The sequence below is a fragment of the Zootoca vivipara genome, chromosome 6, assembly GCF_965207765.1.
Source record: "Zootoca vivipara chromosome 6, rZooViv2.hap1.1, whole genome shotgun sequence".
Taxonomy (NCBI): Eukaryota; Metazoa; Chordata; class Lepidosauria; order Squamata; family Lacertidae; genus Zootoca; species Zootoca vivipara.
Window position 1 is genome coordinate 43,674,409 of NC_142589.1, and position 15,724 is coordinate 43,690,132.

Consider the following 15,724-nt stretch of genomic DNA (forward strand, 5'->3'; position numbering starts at 1 on the left):
GTAAAGTTCCAATTTTGTGGAGTTCTTAAACCTAATCATTCATAAACAGGGCTGTTCTTAAACCGAAGTACCACTGTATTGACTATTGGTGGAAGAGTTGCATACTTTCCTGTCAAGCCAGGAGAGTGTGGGGTGGGGAGAGAAAGATTCCCAATTTTTGCCATATAAGCATAAAACAGCTTCTCCTTAAAGCTGCACCAAACAACTAGAATAGATAATGACCTGGAGTTGTCATCTCCTTTCATATCTGGCAAGTCCTAGAGTTAAAATTTAAACAGCATGTTTTCAAAGCCAGTTTTAATCAGCTACAGTGCATGGGCATTAAGGATAGCCTTGGGCTTTTGTCCCTTAGCAAATCTGCTTTCCTTTTGATGCTAAATGGCTTTGTCTGGCAGTTGGAAAGGCCTTCTGCTGAAATTTTGCACAATTTTGCAACCTTTCTTTGGTTGAGCTGATTCATTTATTTTTACTTATTTTTAATTGAAATTGGACATTCATCTCATTTCTCAAGCAGAGCTGCTCAGCAATGGTGCCTAGAGCAGTAGATCTCCTTAAATAATTTGAACAAAAGACATATGATTACAGAACAGTTTGCAAAGGAAACATGTAAACACTCTGAAATAGTCAAATGCAGCAAGATGGGCAATGGTGCAATCTTTCTAAGTGGAGACAGATGGAGGTTAGCTGGGAACTAAATTGACTCCAGATCAGATCTGTGGCTTGGGAAGTACAAAGCTATAAACTGGTCCTTGGACAGAGCCACTGCCCTAGCATACGGAGAACATGTACTGTATGTAAATGTAAATGTATGTAAATTACCCCTGAACGCTTAGGTCCAATCAAAGGTGACTATGGGGTGTGGTGCTCATCTTGCTTCAGGCCAAGGGAGGTGGTGTTTGTCCACAGACAGCATGACTAAACTGCTTCTGGCGCAACAGGAGACTGTGATGAGTGCCAGAGTGCACGAAAACGCTGTTTACCCTCCTGCCGCAGCAGTACCTATTTATCTATTTGCACTGGTACGCTTTTGAGCTGCTAGGTTGGCAGAAGCTGGAACAGAGCAACAAGATCTTGTGTGGATTTGAACCACCGACCTTGCATGCACACGAAAGCTCATACCAAAATAAAAACTTAGTTGGTCTTCAAGGTGCTACTGAAGGAATTTTTTTTTATTTTGTTTCATTATACACAGTCACACAGAGATAGAGACATAAACAAAACAACCCCCCTAGAACAAGGACTGGGAACCAGAAGTCCAAATTTTGCCCTTCAGAACTCTCTGCCTAGCCCTTGGGGTTCTCCCCAGGCTACACCCCTCACCAGCCCTATTATGTCCTCCCCTTAATTGCTTTTGTTTAGCTGATCCTATGGAAATCCTTAGTGCTTGCCTAGATGGATGATAGAGATGAGTTTATGAATATATGCAAAACCAGCCTATTGTACAAAGTTAAGATTAAAATTGGTAGTTTTGCAGTTTGCCTCTGTTCCCCCCACCATGGGCATGTAACTCCCAGAAAGTTATCCAGAAGAGAATATGACCCTTGGTGCAATAAAAGGTTCTCCATCCCTGCCCTAGACTGTATTGGCCTTCCACAGAGTCAATATCAGGCAATATTGCCCCAGACAGCTGTTAAGAGTGCTATTTCCACTTGCTGCTGCGGTGAGATGGGGTTTAAAAGGGGAGAGAAAATCCATTTAGGATTCAAGGCACAACTTGCATTTATTTATTCAATTGGTTCCCAGGGTGGATTGCAAAAAGTTAAAATTGTAGCAGAAGAGATTTAAAACAAAAGCATCACCACACTGCATTATAAAAGATCAGTATAAAAGCATTTAGTGTGGTGGAACGGAGCCACAGAGCTAGCTGTCCTGAACCTGGCATCATTGTAGCTTACCTGGATGGGACTTAGACAGGGCAGAATGGTGAGGTCAGGATTGCACAGATGCACCCATTGAGCCCATCTGGTGCTCCTACACAGATTTGACCTCAGTACCGCCATTCCCCAGCTATGTCCAGGTAAAGTGCAGAGATGGCAGTGGCAGGAGGGAGTCTCCACTGCTGAAAAGAAGTCAGCTGAAGTAGAAAACAGACTCTGCTTGACATGAAAGCCTTAGGAAATAAATGGGGAAGGTTTTGCCTGTCATCAAAATGACATCCAGGTAGGTGCCAAATGAGCATCCCGGGGGAAAGCATTCCCCACTTGGGAGTGCCAACATTAAGTAGACTCCTTGCCCTGTAACCAGCTGCTGCACCTCAGATGGTGATATGTTACTCACAGAAGAGCCTCTGTTGAAGATCTCACATATGCGGAGATGAGTGGTTCTTTAGTTATCCTGCTCCCAAGCATGGAATGGCTTTAAAGGTCACAATCACAACTTGTAATTGAGCCCAGAAACAAACTGGGAGCCAGCTGGCAAAATACAGGCATAATATGATAATAATGCCCTTGTCCAGAAAACAGCCTCGCACCTGCATTTTGGACTAATTACACTTTCTGTACCATCTTCAAAGACTGCCCCATGTAAAACACTGTGTTTTACACTGTAATAGTCTAGTTTGTAGGTTAACCGAACATGAATCCCTAAGGGCAGGCTCTCTCTGTCCAGCTAGGGTTTCAGCTGCCATACCAGTCCAAGGTGTGAGAAGGTACACTGTACCATAGAGACAACTTACACATCCAACAACAAAGATGGATCAGTGAGTATCCCCAGATGGAAATCCTCTTCATTCAGTCCACTAAAATACTTTATTTATATGTGGAAAAGCATTGCTTAATTTGCAAAAGACCCAAGTGTTGAACAATTTTATGGATAATTGATAGCACCTTCAGCTGGGCACAGAAGGGAACAGAGAACTGGCATATCTGATAGTCTTCCTAGTCTGCCCCCCAAAACAGTCATGGATGCATAGGAGGAGTAGATTGAGCCCTGTCTCCATATCTTCCATTAAGCCCCCTTAGCCTTTTTGGTGAGGATGTCAATTCTCACACATCAAGCAAGCAAGCACTGCTTAAAAATCAATATTGCGATAACATTCTGACCACCTGAAATTACTAGTATTTTTACTGACTTCAGGATCATTTTCATCAGTGGTACAGTGTTCATCTCAATGCATTCACATTTGCCGTTTTTCTAGAAAAATAGGTTCTGGAACTCACCATGAACACCACCTTCGTTCTTTTAGAATGGCAATGGTGCCCACTTAAGAGGTACCAGAACTGAGTTCCATTGAGTTCTAGCTGAAAAAAAGGGCCCTGGGATACCACTTTTCAGCATGAGGAAGAAAATAAATTTTCAGTGACTGCCCTTTTCTCTTTTAGCATTTTTCAGAATTGTGGACACTGAACCAGGGGGATTGTGTGTGTTGGAAACAGATCACAACCTATGAGATCACATCTGTTTAGCAGATGGGGGAATCCCTGTGGAAATAAAGCAAAAGTCAATACAGATGGTTCTTCAGCTAATAACATTTACACCTCTGTGCTCTCAAAACGAGAATGATCAAAATTATTGGAGTTGTCCTCAGAGTCATTTGGTCCTCACTGGGTAGGTATGTCTGAACCTAGTCCACTGTTGCCATGATATGACTACCAGCTGTTAGCTACTAGACACTCTGGGAACTTTTCTAAGATTCTGAAATAATCATATTTGAATGCAGGAAATCTTTATTATTTATCACTTTTATTTATTAAAACTATTTGAATTTACCTGGTTAAAACACTATCAGAGCGGCTTACAAATATCAGTAATAAGACAGTCCTTGCCCAAGACTTACAATCTAAAATACATTACACAAAAGGAAAAAGGGTTGAGTGAGAAGAGGAAAACAAACAGCAGTTTCAGTTTCTCAGTTTCCTACTCTTAACTTCAGTTCTCCACATTTCTACATGTCTGCTAATTGTTATTATTATTAAGTTGTCATGAAAATTCATCAGAATTTTAGTGTTAATTTCTCCTAATATACATTTTTGTATGTAATTTTGCATACACACATTTTTGCAAAGCAATTTCCCCATAAATAGTCTTTTTATGTATATTGTTTTCACTAGTATATGCATTTCTACAAACATTTTCTTCTAGTATATGCTTTTTCTGTACACATTCCTTGGCAGGGCAACAGCATTGCAAATTTGGAGAATTTACTAGATCCTAGTGATGACCAACTGGAAAACATTTAAGGATAGAAACCAAGTTATATTCTGTTCTTTCTCTAAAGAGCTCAGGATATCACTTAGAAGCTATTCCATTTTCAACTTCAAAATAAGGTGATGTAGGTTAGGGGAAGAAAGAATGGTTAGCCCAATGTGTTTCATGGCTTCATTGGAATTGAGCCCATGTCCAAGGCTCATATTCTCACTACTACATACTAAGGGAAATACCAAATGTGGTCTTCCAGGCTTCTGTAGTTGGTTGTCAGAATTTTCCTGAGGCCACACCTCTCACTTGCTCTGGTTTACCACCACCACCACCCATTTTCTTGTGTGGTTCGAATGTATCCTTGACTGTTGATCATGCCTCTGGCTTGTATGGATGGAAGATAGGGGTGGGATCCAAGGGAATGTACTATACTGTACAAAGTTTGCATTGATTACTCTGCCCACATTGCTCTGGCCACGTTTTCCTCTGGCTTATCAATGGCATGTGGCCTTTGGAAGGTAGCTCAGAAACATTTATGGCAGTTGAGCTGGAAAAGGTTTCCCAACCTGATTAAGGCCCAGGTAGGCAGCAAGCTCAAAAACTGGAATGAATCCCTCAACAAATATAAACAGAATCTGGAAAAGCATGAATTAACCGTTACAGTAAGGAGTGGCCCACTGCTCAGTCAACAAGTAGAGAGTTCACAAACGAGCACACATTTTCTTTCTCAATACTTGCCACCTCCAAGCATAACATAACAATTGCCCACACCCCTAGGGAGTAACACTGTTCTCTGAGCATAATTCTCTAGCACACACTTCTACCAAAGACAGCCTCAACCAAATTAAACAGCAATGATGTAATCTTCTCTGACAGAAAATGCAGGAGGAGAAATAGCTGTGCCCCATTAGATGTTCCTTCCTATAGCTTTGTGCATAGGAAGCTGCCTTATACCAGGTCAGAACATTGGACTGTCTAGCTCAGCATTGTCTACACCGACTGACTGGTTCTCCAGGGTTTGAGACAGGGAACATGCCCAGCTCTACCTGGAGACTGAACATGGGGACCTTTTGCATGCAAAGTTGATACACAGCCACTTAGCTGTGATGCTTCCTCTAAAATTGCCTAGGAAATAGCAGTGAAATTCAAGCCTAAACAGCTTAGGCCACAGAAGGTAAAATGGAGGCCTATTCAGAATGGATTCAAGCAAGAAGAAGAGGAATGGAAATTCTTCTTTAACTACACCCCTCACAATTCTTTGGGTGAAACCAGCACTGCTAAGTTTCTTAAGTGTGCCCTAAATGTGTCATGTGATGTGTGACCAATGCTTCCCACTCCAACTTCCCATAGATGTACAGAGCTTTGATACAGAATCAGAGGAAAGTGATTTTATGATAATGTGGAATAACATTTGATTTCTCATTTTAGAGTGTTCAAGAAGCACATTAGTTCAGCTACTCTGACACCAGCTTGAGAGGGTGAATCAGAATATCGATTCATGGCAGAGAAAATGGTGCCCTGCCAATGGCCACCTAGCAAGCCTATAGCTGATATGAGCTCTGAACTGTTGACTTCTGGCTCACCCTGTTTGGCTCTGGGTTATCTGAAAGAGCAAGAGATAAAGCCTCAACTCACAAAGTGATGCATACAATGAGTTTCCCAAAGCAATAAAACTTTTTTTTTTCAGATAAAAGTTGCTTTTCTTCTACGAAGTTATTTAATGGTCATGACATTGCAAAGGAATGCAGCTGAGAGGTAAGTCTGAAAGAAATGAATAAGTTAGCACGTATCTGGAAAAGCAGATTGTTTCTGTGTGGCACCTCTTCTCTCTAGCGTAGCTGAAACTGAAAAGTATGATTTGCAAATCAGAGTGTATTATGTGTATAATCAATCTAATGTGAAAAGCAAAGTGTATTTACAAGGAAAGCGCCTCAATATGTCCCTGGTCATTTGGACAGGGAGAACCTCTGCCAAGTCCAAACCTATTGCCTAGTAATGAGGCACTAATTTTCCTTTTCTCTCATCAATCTGTTGGCTTTTCAGCTCTCTTGGCTATCTATCAATTGATTTCTTCCAACATGGGCAGATTTTGTTCTTGTTCAGGCTCGTTTCTGTTGACTTGAAAGCCCTTCTTTTTTTTTCTTCCTAAGAGCATTTGCCTTTTCCACTCAAGGCTGTCACAAATGCTTTGTTAAGACTGAGGTAGCAGCTGGTGTCCCTTGGCAGCTACATGAGTAGAACAATAAGACAACCAGTGGCATCCAAAAGCTGATGATCCACCTGCACCAAGTTCTCCACATCAGATATATATTGGCTAGAAAGGCAGTGACTCAGAAGATAATGTCCTAAATGGCATTCATTTCAGCAATGACATTTCCCATTTATGGTGCAGTTGCACATTGTGCCTTTGGTCCTCCACTGTTTTGAAATCAGTATGACTATTTCACTTTGCAGTAGGGATGGCCCGAGATACATTGCCATCTGAAGTGAAGAACAAGATGCCCCCCTCCACTTATTCCATGTAGTGAAGCCAACTGGACTAGTATCTGAATCTTCCTTCAGCAGCTGAACACGGGAAGCAGGAGACATTCCTAGCCTTTCCTGGAGTTGCCACGAATTGAACCTTAGATTTTCTGCAAGCAAAGGGGATGCTCTGTTACTGAGCTTTGGCCATTCCCCGTAGGAAGAGAGAACACCTGAGGATAGTAGACTAGCTCTGAAAGAGGACATATAGTGCACACACAGCTCTTTTTTCCACACCTCTCTGCTGTTGCCCAGCACCTGCCACCTGAGGCAACTGTTCCACTCTGCCTAATGGTAGGGAATCATTACATTTACATGCTATTTCTAGCTGCAAGCTATTTGAAATTTACAAATTTACTCTTAAGTTTCACTGAAAGCAATGGAGCTTCAAGCACGTATATTGTTACAGTTCAATTATTTCAGGACAGATAAACAAAAATGTGTCACAAGAAATGGTCATGGTCACAAGGTCTGATTACTTTAAAAGAGGATTAGACAAAAATAAAAGACTATTATTCATGATAGTTAAAAAAGTAGCTTCTATGCATAGGCAATGAGTTGTATCTAACTCCTACTAAAATGAATGAACCTTAATTAGTCAATAGGTCTATGTTGAGTAGACCTAACATTGGGTGCAACCCAATATTCACCTTGAAATACTGAGGAGGATCAGTTGACCATTTTTTTTTAAACTGGCTGAAGACTCAATGGACATTTGGTCTGATCCAGCAGGACTCTTCATGGACGATTCTTCCTTTGCTTCCTTATTGCCTCAAACACAAAGTACACATTACATGTAGTTCCACCATTTCTCTAAATCTCACTGAGTGATATGTCCCATTTCATACATTTATTGGGTCGCTGCCAACTTAGTTAAGTGCTATACAGTGGTACCTCGGTTTAAGTACACAATTGGTTCCGGAAGTTTGTACTTAACCTGAAGTGTACTTAACCTGAAGCGAACTTTCCCATTGAAAGTAATGGAAAGTGGACTAATCCGTTCCAGGCGGGTCCATGGAGTACTCAACCTGAAGCGTACTTAACCCGAGGTATGACTGTAATTGGTTCCGGAAGTCGATACTTAACCTGAAGTGTACTTAACCTGAAGCGAACTCTCCCATTGAAAGTAATGGAAAGTGGATTAATCCGTTCCAGACAGGTCCGCGGAGTACTTCAACTGAAAGTACTCAAACTGAAGCGTACTTAAATCAAGGTATGACTGTAGTGAATTCCCTCCTTTTTTCTCAGGAAACAAATAGTATGTAGTATGTCTGCTGGGCACAATTTTGTAAGACATTGCCTCTGATATATTTCCCATTCACTAGATGTGTCTAGCTATCTAACATATGACAATGCTGCTTGTCCTGGTGAATACATGGACCCAAGATATAAGGTATGAATCAGCCTCAACACTGAAGTTCTCCATTAAACACTATAAGAAATTTCCAGACTAGATGGGCTTTGCTTTTGTTCTCATGGTGGCCAGATAGATTCCTATGGGATGCCTGCAAGGAGGTCCTGGGTGCTACAACACTCTCTCCATGTGTGATTCTCAGCATATTTCCATTGGCATGGCCATCATAGCTAGTAGCCAATGATAAGTCTTATCCTTCATGAATTTGTTTACAGCCCCCTCTTCAAGCCACCCAAGTTGGTGGCCACTGTTATCATCTTGCGGTAGCAAACTCCACTGTTGAAGTGTTTGCTATGTGACTCAACATCCCATTTATCTTTTTGGTGCCTAAGATTGGCGAGAAATCCTAAACAGAGCTGAACGAAAGTTTCCACTCCATGAGTACAATGTAACAAATGAGTCCAACTGGGATGCTACTTTTAAAAGTCAAAGATGTTTCTCTCATTAAACTCCATGGTTTTGACAGAGCAGTAAAGCTGTCTGATGACCTGGAAATGTCCAAAGCCTGCTACTCAGAACTGAACTAAGAAACAGGAACTGACAGTCCAGGGTGTATGCTCTTGCTGGTCAGCTACCGGTTGTCTTTCTGCCATTTCCCCATTCTTTTCTGCATTTAAAAATAAAAAAATGAATCACACAAAGTTTTTGATGTAATGTTTATTGCTTTTTCTGAAAAAGAGAGTTGGGGGAGAGAGGAAGGAGCCAAAAGTACCCTTCTATCTCAGTGAGATGATTCACGCAGACATTTTCAGCTCACCATTCATATGAGAACCACCATTTTCTTTGAGAACCAGTTGCTTGATTGCCTTGAGGTGTATATTTTCATATATTTGCTGCTTCAAAGCACCCCATCTACCCCATTTAGATTTTGGCCATAGAGATGAACAGTAAGTTCTAATCAAGCACAATTTGTGTTATTGTGCATCATTGCTTATCGTAGGGCATGTCTGTTAAACATCTGCTTAGTTTTCAATTTCCCAGTTTCAGTCAACATGAGACAGCCTTAACTTTTAAATTGGCAGGTTTTCCCAATCATTCAATAGACGATTGACTGGGCAATTAGTCCATATTGGTTTCTATTAAGCTTGAGGATTGTTGTTGTTGTTTTGGTTATGACCTCTTCTTACCCCTTTCTCCCATATAATTGCCTGTACAATGAAGAATGAATGCATGGGGGATAGTTGGAGTTGAAGGCTACAGCAGGAACATTAAGGATCTGTAAAGGCAATCAACCTATCCATTCTGAAGGAAATCAGCCCTGAGTGCTCACTGGAAGGACAGATCCTGAAGCTGAGGTTCCAATACTTTGGCCACCTCATGAGAAGAGAAGACTCCCTGGAAAAGACCCTGATGCTGGGAAAGATGGAGGGCACAAGGAGAAGGGGACAACAGAGGATGAGATGGTTGGACAGTGTTCTCGAAGCCACGAACATGAGTCTGACCAAACTGTGGGAGGCAGTGGAAGACAGGAGTGCCTGGCGTGCTCTGGTCCATGGGGTCACGAAGAGTCGGACACGACTAAACAACAACAACAACAAAGGCAAGCAAATAGCTCTGGAAGATATATGGGCAAAACTATCTAGGTGAAAGGATTCAGTAAAGCTGTCATCATTTCATCAGGGCAACAGCTCACCAGCTCATTTTCAAAAGTTAAACTGCCAACTTGCCATAAATGAAAGCCAAGTGGAGGAAGACCAAGAAATCTCAAATCTGGAGGGTTACAGGTAGGTCTGTTGGTCTGCCGTAGTCAAAACAAAATAGAAAAATTCCTTCCAGTAGCACATTAAAAAATGAAACATGTAAACAGCAGCCAGCATATTAGTGGCAAGAAACTGGAAAAACGAAGCAATACCTACAATAGCAGAGTGGCAAGCCCTAATGATAGAATATCCACAGCTAGCAAAGATGACAGGGAGACTAAGAGATCAATCAAAACAGAATGTAAAGAATATAATGTAAATATAAAGAATGGAGAATATTTAAAGAATATCTAAAAAAATGTTGTAAGAATAAGAATCTCCTGGCAGAACTAGAGTGATTCTTGTAAATAAAAGGTGGAGATGATATTATGTTTCGACGTACAAAAATAATTACCAGTAAGTTAATTTGAGACTGTGTATTATAAAGTGTTCTCGAAGCTATGAACATGAGTTTGACCAAACTGCGGGAGGCAGTGCAAGACAGGAGTGCCTGGCGTGCTATGGTCCATGGGGTCACGAAGAGTCGGACACGACTAAACAACTAAACAACAACAACAACAAATTATAAAGGAAAGAATAGATATAGTAAATGAAAATATTTGGAAGTCTTTTTTAGCTAATTTACAGTAATGTTTTTTTGTTAGTTTGTAAATATGATATGGCATTTACATAAATAAAATGTATAGTATTCTTTTTGTTTTTTGTTTCTCTTTTTCTCTCTTTTTATTTTCTCTCTCCTTTGTTTTTTCAATTTGTGTCTGTATTAAATGTTGTGTTTTGATATTTTTTAATTCAAATCAATAAAGATTTGTTTTTTTTAAAAAAAAAAGAATATGCTTTAAATGTATTGTGTGGATAAGACCTGATTTTTTTAATAAAACAAAACAGCAAAAAAGAAGAAGAAGAAAGTAAAAGGCAACCTTCCGATCAGCCTTCAGATCACCAAGGGAGGGGGGGATTCCAGAGTGCGCCACATTCCCACCCATGAATTCGTATGGTGGCTGTAGTTCAAGTGAATTTGCTCTTGAACGTAGACTGTCCAAAGTCCTCCATCATCTCTGCTGTCTGGTTTGATAATCTATGTGAGGAAATAAGATGCAGCAACACCAGTGTCGCTTGTAATAAATCTCAGTTCTCATTACAAACAAATTACAACTTGGTGCATCAGAGACATAGCTCCTTGTGCATGCAGGAATTACAGCCATGAAAGATTTGTAGCATGGACACAGACTAATTACAAGTTTTAGTGTCATCATGTTAGGATCGTCCTACTCTCGTGTAGGACCCTGGCAAAGACACGTGCCCGACTGGCATGTTATCTCCCTCCTGGTCGATCGTTTGGGAGCTTCAAAAGTTTTCTCCAACCCGAACAGCATAGCAACTGATGCCTTGGAGACATCAGCACACTAGGCATCCACAGAGTAATTGCAGTTTGCGTAACAGGACTCAGTAGCACAGCATTTTGGCTAATCTTCGTTTATTTACATATACACTCAGAGAATTCTGACTTAGCTCCTTCCTCTTTCTCATCAGACAGCATAGAGACAAAGAACAAAGGACAATAGTCCTACTTCACAGAACACAGAACACAAACATCCTGTCTTCATCACTTCCTACACTGTGGAATGAAAACATACACCGTCATGTGAAAGGCAACAATCTCATGATGGCAAACACGGAGCAGGAATCTTAACACGCTAGGCACAATGCTGCACACTTTTAATGAGCCAACCAGAATTCCCAATATTTTACTAATAAAATGCTTGGTTCTGCTCAGGTGTGCCAGCTTGCCCTGAGACTGAGGGGGCCAGTGCTGTGCATTGTGTGATGCCATGCAATGTGCTGAGGTGTCATGCGCACACACACTACACAGCTTGCATGCATGACACGAGCACATCATGCAATGTATGCATGACAGTGGAATATTGAGGGGTCCTGTTCCCCTCCTTGAAAATTTCAGAGGGCCCCTCAGGCCCTCTATATGGTGCCACTCGTTATGCCCTTTGAATATTCAGCACACACATATGTACACACAAATAGATTTCATTTTCATTCATTATTTTAGTAGTACTAACTTCTAAGAGAGAAACTAGCTGAGAAGTAGCATCTGGAACTGGATAGACGGAATCTCACTGAGAGGATGGTAATGGTAATATTAATAAAAACATATAAATTGCATCCAATGTTGGTATGAGCAGCATTCCACTCATGCAATGGAACTTCCCCTCCCTCCAAAAAAAAAGAAAGTTTAGGGGACCCTCTGAAGTAGAATTTGAACGTGCAGGAGAGAAGAGAGGGAGCTCCACTGTGCAAGCTGAAGTCTGCTGCATGATCAGAACTGTAATCCAACACTTTAATACATTTTGGAGCAAAAAAACTGCATCAGAACATCATACAATTATAAAAGAAGATGGCAGATAATTTGGGTGCAATTTACACATGAGCAGGGATTGGGTCGGTTCATACCAGAATTCACAAACATCAAGTTCCTCAAGTATCTCCAATGCTGGCAAAGATTTACATTAAAAGGAGGGACCCACAGTTTTCCCCTCCCTTTTTCATGCCTTTAAAATCCTTTTTTACTGAGCAATGTTTGAACTGGCAAAGAACACAAAAAGAGGCAGGAAACTGCTGACTCCATTTGATGAATGTGTCTTGCCATTTCCTTTTGTTCTTCTGTTTGCAGGATGATGGTGCTTTGGAAATTCTATGCAATTGGAGAATTGATTGAGACTTTTAGGTGAGCTCAGAGGAACAAATGAGAATGTTGTGGTCAATATTTTAGCTTTAATAGGAAATTGTGTATTCTAAAGGTTACTCTATTTCCTTCTAATAAGCTTTTTGGTTTTTTTGCCTCCACTCCAGCCAAAAAAATGTACTCTAATTCTCCCAAATAAATATTTTTGTCCTATGTTCCTATTGTGGAACACTTGGGCAATTGAAACAAAGTCTCTGCATTTAATCAGTCCAATTAATTTTAATTGTAAATATCCATTTCCAGTGGAAAACATTATTGGAAGGGCCTTAATACCTCCTGAGTTGTTCAGAAGGCAAGCAATGAATCTTGGTCTTAGTTCCTGAGAAAAACAACAAAAAGTCCCATAATTGCTGATTTAGGCTACATTAAAGTTGAATAAACTGTTAATGAGTAAAAAATAAACCAAACTGACTAACTCATTAATCTTGCTCTCGATAAGTAAAAGTAAGACTCAGAATACGTTGGCTTCACATACAAGCACCAGGGATGTATTTGCACAGTCTTACATCTTAGTTAGATGTTGGCAATGAACTTCACTAACACAACAATGGCATTGACCTGATAATTGTCACAAACTGGCTGGATGCAGGGGCGTGCTGGGAGGCACCAGCTGGTGAACCCCCAAAACTCAATATTGGATTCTGAATATGTGACCAGGGTATATGGCCTTACCATTAGGCAAAGCAAGATTACTGCCTCAGGCAATAGATGGTTTCTTAACACACACACACAGGCATTCCCACCTGCGGGAACACTGAGCAGTGTAGACCGCTGCCCCAGGTGCAGTGGAGGGCATTATCATGCCACAAATGTTGTTAGAGTCAGTTGCCAGTCTAGTCAAATTTTGTATGTGGAATGAGGAGCATGTGCCATTTTGTTCTTGGCTAGCCATGTTATGAGGCCTTGCATTAAGTTCTATAGTAAACTATGAGGGCTAGATGAACTTGTGTTGGTGGAAGGTTAATGCATTAGATTGTGATGCTAATTTTCCTCCTATGGATGGATTTTATTTTCCATAGAACAAAATAGGTCTGGTATCTGAAATGCAGAGGGACCATCTGTCTTATACAGATGGCCATTATACTAGTGGGCCATTTCGCCTCTGCCTTCTGGGGAAAAGAAAGCCTATATATTTCACAAACCTTGCATGAAACACCTTAACTCTTTGATAATCTTTCAAAATGCTGTAGATTAAATCTTCCATTTATTTCCTTTCAGCCTGTTACCAATGTATGTTCACAAACTCTGTCAAATCTCAATAGCAAAATAGAGAGAAGAAAGTGGAGAGAACCAAAGTTTCTTTATGGCTAAAGCTAAATATCTCAAATCTCTGCTCCAAATTATCGACCCCATTTGCAAGGAGCAAATATAGGAGTGTATTTTTGTGACTGTGCTAGGGATGCCCTGTTGGGACTCTGCAAAATTTCATGGGGACTGGGAGCGCATATGGCGGTTACAGTTTCCTCTCCCCTCCCCATTTTTAATTTTTTAAAAAATCCAATATCTGCTCCCCATATGGCTTCAGTGGTGGTGGCAGATCAAGATGAACAGGTGACAGCAAAAACTGCAAGGTTTTTAAAGGGGGCAATTAGAATAAAATCTATCATTTGATTATTGATCTAAACCCCCAAAATGTATTTTATATAGTTAAGTTTTTACCTTTATCTTCTGTACATTTTATTTTATTTTATTGCTATGGCTGGTGGCTGATGCAAATAAAGATTATTCTAATTCTAATTCTTCTACCTGTTCAGAGGTGTAGACAAAAATAGTATGGTGGACAAAAAATAGAAATGTTGAATCTCCTGTTCTGCATTCCTTATGTATGGCAGTAGGAAAGGCACTATGACAAATGTGAGAATACATTCTGTACGTTGAACTTTCCTATTTTTATCCAACAGTTGTAAGTCTGATATTGAAACCACGTAAAGTTTGGCAAACTTGGCTCAAATCAAGCTTGGAATAGAGGAACTGATATTATGTGTCAAGAGAGAAGAATACAGGTTTTAAGAAAGGGAGAAAACATGTATTAGGGATACAGCACATGTTACATTTGTAGAAGGTCACAGGTTCAATTCCTGTTGTCTCCAGAGGTGATGGAGAAACATCTCTGCTGAAGACTCTGGGGAGTCTCTGTCAGGGTAGACCAGGAATGGGAAACTACAGGCCTAGGCGCCAAATTGGGTCCTCCTTAAAAGAGGGCACGTGTTGCGGGGAGATCTGGAAACTGACACCCTGTGTTATGGGTGGGTGAGATTGGTCAGCCACCACACTGGGCACCACAGTTCAAAAAGGATACTGACAAGCTGGAACGTGTCCAGAGGAGGGCAACCAAAATGGTCAAAGGCTTGGAAACAATGCCTTATGAGGAACGGCTTAGGGAGCTGGGTATGTTTAGCCTGGAGAAGAGAAGGTTAAGGGGTGATATGATAGCCATGTTCAAATATATGAAAGGATGTCATATAGAAGAGGGTGAAAGGTTGTTTTCTGCTGCTCCAGAGAAGCGGACACGAAGCAATGGATTCAAGCTACAAGAAAGAAGATTCCACCTAAACATTAGGAAGAAATTCCTGACAGTAAGAGCTGTTCGGCAGTGGAATTTGCTGCCAAGGAGTGTGGTGGAGTCTCCTTCTTTGGGGGTCTTTAAGCAGAGGCTTGACAGCCATCTGTCAGGAATGCTTTGATGGTGTTTCCTGCTTGGCAGGGGGTTGGGCTGGATTGCCCTTGTGGTCTCTTCCAACTCTATGATTATATGATTCTATAAACACCCGATTGGTAGGTTCCTCAATGTTGAGTTCAATCTGGCCAATGGGGTGCAGTCCAAATGGATCTAGGGACCTATATATGCCCATGCCCATGACCCAGAGCTTCCTCTTTCAGTGCATGCATTCGGAACACCGGCCCACCTCTCCCTACTTTTATGGCTTTTGCTCTTGACCTTGCTATGCTGTCGTGTGTTGTTGGGACAGGGGCACGGCAGGAATTTTCCCCACTTGGCTGATTGGCTCTTGCCATTTGGGTTTAGTCTTCCGCGTAGCAAATCGTCACAACTTGTAAGGTTGCTGATAGGCTCTGGTTCAGGAGATAGGGATGGGGGGAACGCTCTTGCCATCCCTATGTGAAGGGTATTCCGTTAAAGGAATCCAGGGACTAAATGGTTTGGTTGTGACCATGCCAGAGTCCAGGGGGACA